We start from the raw sequence: 9,473 nt of genomic DNA, 5'->3' as shown, positions 1-9,473 counted from the left end.
GTCAGCTCAAGCTTCATATCAGCTGCATTTTCCTGGAGAACCCGACACATGTTTTGGTTAAACCCAGCAAGGGAATGCAAACTTATTGACAAGCACAGATGGACATCTCGCGAGAGGGGCAACGAGAAACTGGTGATCGAGAGACTGACCAACGGTGAATAACATTCCATTCACGTGAATACTTCATAGAAAAGTGGGAGATCACGAGGATCTCGCCCCTTTTCCCTTTCTCCCTTTTTTCCTCATGGCCGACATCAGGAGAGGACCTTGCTGGTCGTCCCTGCGAACGGAGGCCAGTGAGAGACTGAATCCAGCTCCGGTTGGCTGCAGAGTCTGATCCAGGACTTTGGGTGCTGGCTCTGCAGTTGCTCAGACTTACAAGATTGGTTTTGTATATTTGTATCATTTTCTCTGTTCTCATCAGTAGCATCAGTAAAACATCTTGAACTTTTCCAACTCTCTCCCCTCTGTGCTTCTTCCCCTCCCGATCGCCTGTGCTGAGTGGGAAGGGGGGAGAGGGAGGGGCAAAAGGGGGAATTGGGGGGGGGAGAGGAGGTTGACAACACATCTGCCAGGGTTTGATTGTCACCCCGCAATCTTAACCCTCGACAGGGACAAAGGGGGTCCTGGGATGTCACAATGGGCCCTGGGGACAAAGGGCGGTCGCCAGGATATCACAATGGGCTCTGGTGACAATGGGGTCCCCAGGATGTCACAATGGGCCCTGGGGACAAGTTGGGGTCCCCTGAATTTCACAATGGGCCCTGGGGACAAAGAGGGCTCCCCAGCATATCACAATGGGCCCTGGGGACAATGGGGGGTCCTGGGACGTCACAATGGGCCCTGGGGACAAGGGGGGGTCCCCAGGATGTCACAATGGGCCCTGGGGACAAAGAGCGTCCCCAGCATGTCACAATGGGCCCCGGGGACAAAGGGGGTCCCCACGGTATCAGAATGGGCCCTGGGGAAAAAGGGGGGTCCCCTGAATGTCACAATGGGCCCTGGGGACAATGGGGGGTCCTGGGATGTCTCAATGAGCCCTGCGGACAAGGGTGGTACCCACGGTGTCACAATGGGCCCTGGGCACAACGGGGAGTCCCCATAGTGTCACAATGGGTCCTGGGGACAATGGGGGGTCCTGGGACGTCACAATGGGCCCTGGGGACAAGGGGGGGTCCCCAGGATGTCACAATGGGCCCTAAGGAAAAAGAGGAGTCCCCTGAATGTCACAATGGGCCCTGGGGACAAGGGGGTGCAGAGGATGTCACAATGGGCCCTGGGGACAATGGGGGGTCCTGGGATGTCACAATGGGCCCTGGGGACAATGGGAGTCCCCAGGGTGTCACAATGGGCCTTGGGAACAAGGGGGTCCCCCAGATATCACAATGGGCCCTGGGGACAATGTAAGGTCCTGGGCTGTCACAATGGACCCTGAGGACAAGGGGGGACCCCAGGATGTCACAATGAAGTCTTGGGACAAAGGGGGTCCCCAGGATGTCACAATGGGCCCTGGGGACAAAGCGGGGGTCCTGGAATCTCACAATGGGCCCCAGTGACAAAGGGGGTCCCTATGGTGCCACAATGGGCCCTGGGGACAAAGGGGGTCCCCTGGATGTCACAATGGGCTCTGGGGACAAAGAGCGTCCCCAGGATGTCACAATGGGCCCTGGGGACAAAGGAGGTCCCCACGGTATCAGAATGGGCCCTGGGGACAAGGGGGGTCCCCTGAATGTCACAATGGGCCCTGGGGACAATGGGGGGTCCTGGGATGTCACAATGAGCCCTGCAGACAAGGGTGGTACCCACAGTGTCACAATGGGCCCTGGGGCCAAGGGGGGGTCCCCATAGTGTCACAATGGACCCTGGGGACAAGGGGGTGCCGAGGATGTCACAATGGGCCCTGGGGACAATGGGGGGTCCTGGGACCGCACAATGGGCCCTGAGGACAATGGTGGGTCCCCTGAATGTCAAAATGGGCCCTGGGGACAAAGGGGGGTCCGCAGGATGTCACAATGGGCACTGGGGACAAAGGGGGGGTCCCCAGGATGTCACAATGGGCCCTGGGGACAATGTGGGGTCCTGGGATTTCACAATGGGCCCCAGTGACAAAGGGGGTCCCCTGAATGTCACAATGGATCCTGGGGACAATGGGGGGTCCTGGGACGTCACAATGGGCCCTGGGGACAAGGGGGGGTCCCCAGGATGTCACAATGGGCCCTGGGGACAAAGAGGGGTCCCCTGAATGTCACAATGGGCCCTGGGGACAGGGGGGTGCAGTGGATGTCACAATGGGCCCTGGGGACAATGGGGGGCATCCAGGATGTCAGAATGAGTCATGAGGACAAGGGGGGGTCCCCATGGTGTCACAATGGGTCCCCAGTGACAAGGAGGGGTCCCCATGGTGTCACAATAGGCCCTGGGGACAAAGTGGGGTCCAAGAATGTCACAATGGGCCCTGGGGACAAAAGGGGTTGCCATGGTGCCACAATGGGCCCTGGGGTCAAAGGGGGTCCCCATGGTGCTACAATGGGCCCTGGGGACAAAGGGGGGTCCTGGGATGTCACAATGAGCCCTGGGGACAAAGGGGGTGTCCCCATGGTACCACAACGGGCCCTGGGAGGAAGGGGATGGCCAGGATGTCACAATGGGTCCTGGGGAAAATGGGGGGTGACCAGGATGTCACAATGGACCCTGAGGACAAGCGGGGGTCTCCATGGTGTCACAATGGGCCCCAGTGACAAAGGGGGTCCCCTGAATGTCACAATAGGTCGTGGGGACAACAGGGGGTCCTGGGACGTCACAATGGGCCCTGGGGACAAGGAGGGATCCCCAGGATGTCACAATGGGCCCTGGGGACAATGGGGGGTCCTGGGACGTCACAATGGGCCCTGGGGACAAGGGGGGGTCCCCAGGATGTCACAATGGGCCCTGGGGACAAAGAGGGGTCCCCTGAATGTCACAATGGGCCCTGGGGACAAGGGGGTGCAGAGGATGTCACGATGGGCCCTGGAGACAATGGGGGGTCCTGGGACATCACAATGGGCCCTGGGGACAAGGAGGGATCCCCAGGATGTCACAATGGGCCCTGGGGACAATGGGGGGTCCTGGGACGTCACAATGGGCCCTGGGGACAAGGGGGGGTCCCCAGGATGTCACAATGGGCCCTGGGGACAAGGGCGTGCCGAGGATGTCACAATGGGCCCTGGGGACAATGGGGGGTCCTGGGATGTCACAATGGGCCCTGGGGACAAGGTGGGATTCCCAGGATGTCACAATGGGCCCTGGGGACAAGGGGGTGTCCCCAGGATGTCACAATGAGCCCTGCGGACAAGGGTGGTACCCACGGTGTCACAATGGTCACTGGGACAAGGGGGGGTCCCTATAGTGTCACAATGGGTCCTGGGGACAAGTGGGGTCCCCTGAAAGTCACAATGGGCCCTGGGGACAATGTGGGGTCCTGGGATGTCACAATGGGCCCCAGTGACAAACGGGGGCCCCTGAATGTCACAATGGGCCCTGGGGACAATGGGGGGTCCTGGGACGTCACAATGGGCCCTGGGGACAAGGAGGGATCCCCAGGATGTCACAATGGGCCCTGGGGACAATGGCGGGTCCTGGGACGTCACAATGGGCCCTGGGGACAATTGGGGATCCCCAGGACGTCACAATGGGCCCTGGGGACAAAGAGGGGTCCCCTGAATGTCACAATGGGCCCTGAGCACAAGGGGGTGCCGAGGATGTCACAATGGGCCCTGGGGACAATGGGGGGTCCTGGGATGTCACAATGGGCCCTGAGGACAATGGTGGGTCCCCTGAATGTCACAATGGGCCCTGGGGACAAAGGGGGGTCCGCAGGATGTCACAATGGGCACTGGGGACAAAGGGGGGCGTCCCCATGGTGTCACAATGGGCCCAAGTGACAAGGAGGGTCCCCACGGTGCCACGATGGGTCCTGGGGACAAGGGCGTCCCCCAGATGTCACAATGGGCCCTGGGGACAATGGGGTTGCCCAGGATGTCACAATGGGCCCTGGGGACAATGGGAGTCCCCAAGGTGTCAGAACGAGCCCTGGGGACAAAGTGGAATCCTGGAATGTCACAATGGTCCCCAGTGACAAAGGGGTTCCCCATGGTGCCACAATGGGCCCTGGGGACAAAAGGGGTCCCCAGGATTTCACAATAGCACTGGGGACAAAGGGGGTCATGGGATGTCACAATGGGCTCCAGTGACAAAGAGGTTCCTCATGGTGCCACAATGGGCCCTGGGGACAAAGGGGGTCCCCTGGATGTCACAATGGGCCCTGGGGACAAGGAGGGTCCCCAGCATGTCACAATGGGCCCTGGGGACAAAGGGGGTCCCCACGGTATCAGTATGGGCCCTGGGGACATAGGGGGGTCCTGGGACGTCACAATGGGCCCTGGGGACAAGGTGGGGTCCTGGGACTTCACAATGGGCCCTGGGGACAAGGGGGTGCAGAGGATGTCACAATGGGCCCTGGGGACAATGTCGGGTCCTGGGACGTCACAATGGGCCCTGGGGACAAGGGGGGGTCCCCAGGATGTCACAATGGGCCCTGGGGACAAAGAGGGGTCCCCTGAATGTCACAATGGGCCCTGGGGACAAGGGGGTGCAGTGGATGTTACAATGGGCCCTGGGGACAATGGGGGGTGTCCAGGATGTGAGAATGAGTCCTGAGGACAAGGGGGGGTCCCCATGGTGTCACAATGGGTCCCCAGTGACAAGGAGGGGTCCCCATGGTGTCACAATAGGCCCTGGGGACAAAGTGGGGTCCAAGAATGTCACAATGGGCCCTGGGGACAAAAGGGGTTGCCATGGTGCCACAATGGGCCCTGGGGTCAAAGGGGGTCCCCATGGTGCTACAATGGGCCCTGGGGACAAAGGGGGGTCCTAGAATGTCACAATGAGCCCTGGGGACAAAGGGGGGTCCTGGGACGTCACAATGGGCCCTGGGGACAAGAGGGGATTCCTAGGATGTCACAATGGGCCCTGGGGACTAATGTGGTCCCCACGGTGTCACAATATGTCCTGGAGACAAAGAGGGGTCCCCAGGATGTCACAATGGGCCCTTGGGACAATGGGGTTCCTGGGATGTCACAATGGGTCCCCAGTGACAAAGGGGGTCCCCAGGATGTCTCAATGGGCCCTGAGGACAATGGGAGGTCCCCATGGTGTCACAATGGGTCCCCAGTGACAAGGGAGGTCTCCACAGCGCCAGGATGGGTCCTGGGGACAAGGAGGTCCCCAGGATGTCACAATGGGCCGTGGGGACAAAGAGGCTCCCCAGGATGTCACAATGGGACCTGGGGACAAGGGGGTCTCCAGGAACTCACAATGGGCTCTGGGGACAATGGAGGTTCCCCAGGATGTTCACAATAGGCCCTGAGGACAAGGGGTGGTCCCCATGCTGTCACAATGGGTCTCCAGTGACAAGGGGGTCCCCAAGGTGTCACAATGGGCCCTGGAGACAATGGGGGGTCCTGGGACGTAACAATAGGCCCTGGGGACAAGGGGGTTCCCCACAGTGTCACAATGGGCCCTGGGGACAAAGGGGGTCCGCACGGTGTTACAATGGTCCCGGGGGACAAAGGGGGTCCCCTGAATGTCACAATGGGCCCTGGGGACAATGGGGGGTCCTGGGACGTCACAATGGGCCCTGGGGACTAGGAGGGATCCCCAGGATGTCACAATGGGCCCTGGGGACAAAGAGGGGTCCCCTGAATGTCACAATGGGCCCTGGGGACAAGGGGGTGCAGAGGATGTCACAATGGGCCCTGGGGACAATGGGGGGTCCTGGGATGTCACAATGGGCCCTGGGGATAAGGAGGGATCCCCAGGATGTCACAATGGGCCCTGGGGACAAGGGGGGGTCGCCAGGATGTCACAATGGGCCCTGGGGACAAAGTAAGGTCCTGGGATGTCACAATGGGCCCTGGGGACAAGGGGGGGTCCCCAGGATGTCACAATGGGCCTTGGGAACAAGGGGGTCCCCCAGATATCACAATGGGCCCTGGGGACAATGTAAGGTCCTGGGCTGTCACAATGGACCCTGAGGACAAGGGGGGTCCCCAGGATGTCACAATGAAGTCTTAAGACAAAGGGGGTCCCCAGGATGTCACAATGGGCCCTGGGGACCAGGGGGGTCCTGGGATGTCACAATGGGCCCTGGGGACAAAGGGGGTCCCCACGGTATCAGAATGGGCCCTGGGGACAAGGGGGGTCCCTTGAATGTCACAATGGGCCCTGGGGACAATGGGGGGTCCTGGGATGTCACAATGAGCCCTGCAGACAAGGGTGGTACCCACAGTGTCACAATGGGCCCTGGGCACAAGGGGGGGTCCCCATAGTGTCACAATTGACCCTGGGGACAAGGGGGTGCCGAGGATGTCACAATGGGCCCTGGGGACAATGGGGGGTCCTGGGACCTCACAATGGGCCCTGAGGACAATGGTGGGTCCCCTGAATGTCAAAATGGGCCCTGGGGACAAAGGGGGGTCCGCAGGATGTCACAATGGGCACTGGGGACAAAGGGGGGGTCCCCAGGATGTCACAATGGGCCCTGGGGACAATGTGGGGTCCTGGGATTTCACAATGGGCCCCAGTGACAAAGGGGGTCCCCTGAATGTCACAATGGGTCCTGGGGACAATGGGGGCTCCTGGGACGTCACAATGGGCCCTGGGGACAAGGAGGGATGCCCTGAATGTCACAATGGGCCCTGGGGACAAGGGGGTGCAGTGGATGTCACAATGGGCCCTGGGGACAATGGGGGGCGTCCAGGATGTGAGAATGAGTCCTGAGGACAAGGCGGGGTCCCCATGGTATCACAATGGGTCCCCAGTGACAAGGAGGGGTCCCCATGGTGTCACAATAGGCCCTGGGGACAAAGTGGGGTCCAAGAATGTCACAATGGGCCCTGGGGACAAAAGCGGTTGCCATGGTGCCACAATGGGCCCTGGGGTCAAAGGGGGTCCCCATGGTGCTACAATGGGCCCTGGGGACAAAGGGGGGTCCTGGGATGTCACAATAGGCCCCAGTGACAAAGAGGGTCCCCAGGATGTCACAATGGGCCCTGGGGACAAAGAGGGGTCCCCTGAATGTCACAATGGGCCCTGGGGACAAGGGGGTGCAGAGGATGTCACAATGGGCCCTGGGGACAAGGGTGGTACCCACGGGGTCACAATGGGCCCTGGGCAAAAGGGGGGGTCCCCATAGTGTCACAATGGGTCCTGGGGACAATGGGGGGTCCTGGGACGTCACAATGGGCTCTGGGGACAAGGGGGGGTCCCCAGGATGTCACAATGGGCCCTGGGGACAAAGAGGGGTCCCCTGAATGTCACAATGGGCCCTGGGGACAAGGGGGTGCAGTGGATGTCACAATGGGCCCTGGGGACAATGCGGGGTGTCCAGGATGTGAGAATGAGTCCTGAGGACAAGGGGGGGTCCCCATGGTGTCATAATGGGTCCCCAGTGACAAGGAGGGGTCCCCATGCTGTCACAATGGGCCCCAGTGACAAAGGGGGTCCCCTGAATGTCACAATAGGTGCTGGGGACAATGGGGGGTCCTGGGACGTCACAATGGGCCCTGGGGACAAGGAGGGATCCCCAGGATGTCACAATGGGCCCTGGGGACAAAGAGGGGTCCCCTGAATGTCACAATGGGCCCTGGGGACAAGGGGGTGCAGAGGATGTCACAATGGGCCCTGGGGACAATGGGGGGTGTCCAGGATGTCAGAATGACTCCTGAGGACAAGGGGGGGTCCCCATGGTGTCACAATGGGTCCCCAGTGACAAGGAGGGGTCCCCATGGTGTCACAATAGGCCCTGGGGACAAAGTGGGGTCCAAGAATGTCACAATGGGCCCTGGGGACAAAAGGGGTTGCCATAGTACCACAATGGGCCCTGGGGTCAAAGGGGGTCCCCATGGTGCTACAATGGGCCCTGGGGACAAAGGGGGGTCCTGAGATGTCACAATGGGCCCTGGGGACAAAGGGGGTGTCCCCATAGTGCCACAACGGGCCCTGGGAGCAAGGGGGTAGCCAGGATGTCTCAATGGGTCCTGGGGAAAATGGGGGGTGCCCAGGATGTCACAATGGAGCCTGAGGAAAAGCGGGGGTCTCCATGGTGTCACTATGGGCCCCAGTGACGAAGGGGGTCCCCTGAATGTCACAATAGGTCCTGGGGACAATGGGGGGTCCTGGGATGTCACAATGGGCCCTGGGGACAAGGAGGGATCCCCAGGATGTCACAATGGGCCCTGGGGACAATGGGGGGACCTGGGACGTCACAATGGGCCCTGGGGACAAGGGGGGGTCCCCAGGATGTCACAATGGGCTCTGGGGACAAGGGGGGGTCCCCAGGATGTCACAATGGGCCCTGGGGACAAAGAGGGGTCCCCTGAATGTCACAATGGGCCCTGGGGACAAGGGGGTGCAGAGGATGTCACAATGGGCCCTGGGGACAATGGGGGGTCCTGGGACATCACAATGGGCCCTGGGGACAAGGAGGGATCCCCAGGATGTCACAATGGGCCCTGGGGACAATGGGGGGTCCTGGGACGTCACAATGGGCCCTGGGGACAAGGGGGGGTCCCCAGGATGTCACAATGGGCCCTGGGGACAAGGGCGTGCCGAGGATGTCACAATGGGCCCTGGGGACAATGGGGGGTCCTGGGATGTCACAATGGGCCCTGGGGACAAGGGGGGGTCCCCAGGATGTCACAATGGGCCTTGGGAACAAGGGGGTCCCCAAGATATCACAATGGGCCCTGGGGACAATGTAAGGTCCTGGGCTGTCACAATGGACCCTGAGGACAAGGGGGGACCCCAGGATGTCACAATGAAGTCTTGGGACAAAGGGGTCCCCACGATGTCACAATGGGCCCTGGGGACAAAGGGGGGTCCCCTGAATGTCACAATGGGCCCTGGGGACAATGGGGGGTCCTGGGATGTCACAATGGACCCTGAGGACAAGGGGGTGCCGAGGATGTCACAATGGGCCCTGGGGACAATGGGGGGTCCTGGGACCTCACAATGGGCCCTGAGGACAATGGTGGGTCCCCTGAATGTCAAAATGGGCCCTGGGGACAAAGGGGGGTCCGCAGGATGTCACAATGGGCACTGGGGACAAAGGGGGGCGTCCCCATGGTGTCACAATGGGCCCAAGTGACAAGGAGGGTCCCCACGGTGCCACGATGGGTCCTGGGGACAAGGGCGTCCCCCAGATGTCACAATGGGCCCTGGGGACAATGGGGTTGCCCAGGATGTCACAATGGGCCCTGGGGACAATGGGAGTGCCCAAGGTGTTCAGAACGAGCCCTGGGGACAAAGTGGAATCCTGGAATGTCACAATGGCCCCCAGTGACAAAGGGGTTCCCCATGGTGTCACAATGGGCCCTGGGGACAAAAGGGGTCCCCAGGATTTCACAATAGCACTGGGGACAAAGGGGGGTCATGGG

General features: G+C 61.0%; 1 long non-coding RNA gene across 1 annotated transcript in view; it reads right to left on the bottom strand.

Annotated features, from left to right (window-relative positions):
• Positions 1 to 415: 415 nt before the first annotated feature.
• LOC139825825 (uncharacterized) overlaps positions 416 to 9,473 on the bottom strand; it is a 49,432-nt gene continuing 40,374 nt past the window's right edge. Inside the window, exon 3 of the long non-coding RNA XR_011736005.1 lies at positions 416 to 492. This is a non-coding gene — a long non-coding RNA (uncharacterized lncRNA). The remainder of the gene's footprint in view (positions 493 to 9,473) is intronic.

This window comes from Patagioenas fasciata, chromosome 29 (assembly GCF_037038585.1).
Source record: "Patagioenas fasciata isolate bPatFas1 chromosome 29, bPatFas1.hap1, whole genome shotgun sequence".
In the NCBI taxonomy this organism is placed as follows: Eukaryota; Metazoa; Chordata; class Aves; order Columbiformes; family Columbidae; genus Patagioenas; species Patagioenas fasciata.
This window is presented reverse-complemented; position numbering and strand designations above follow the sequence as displayed.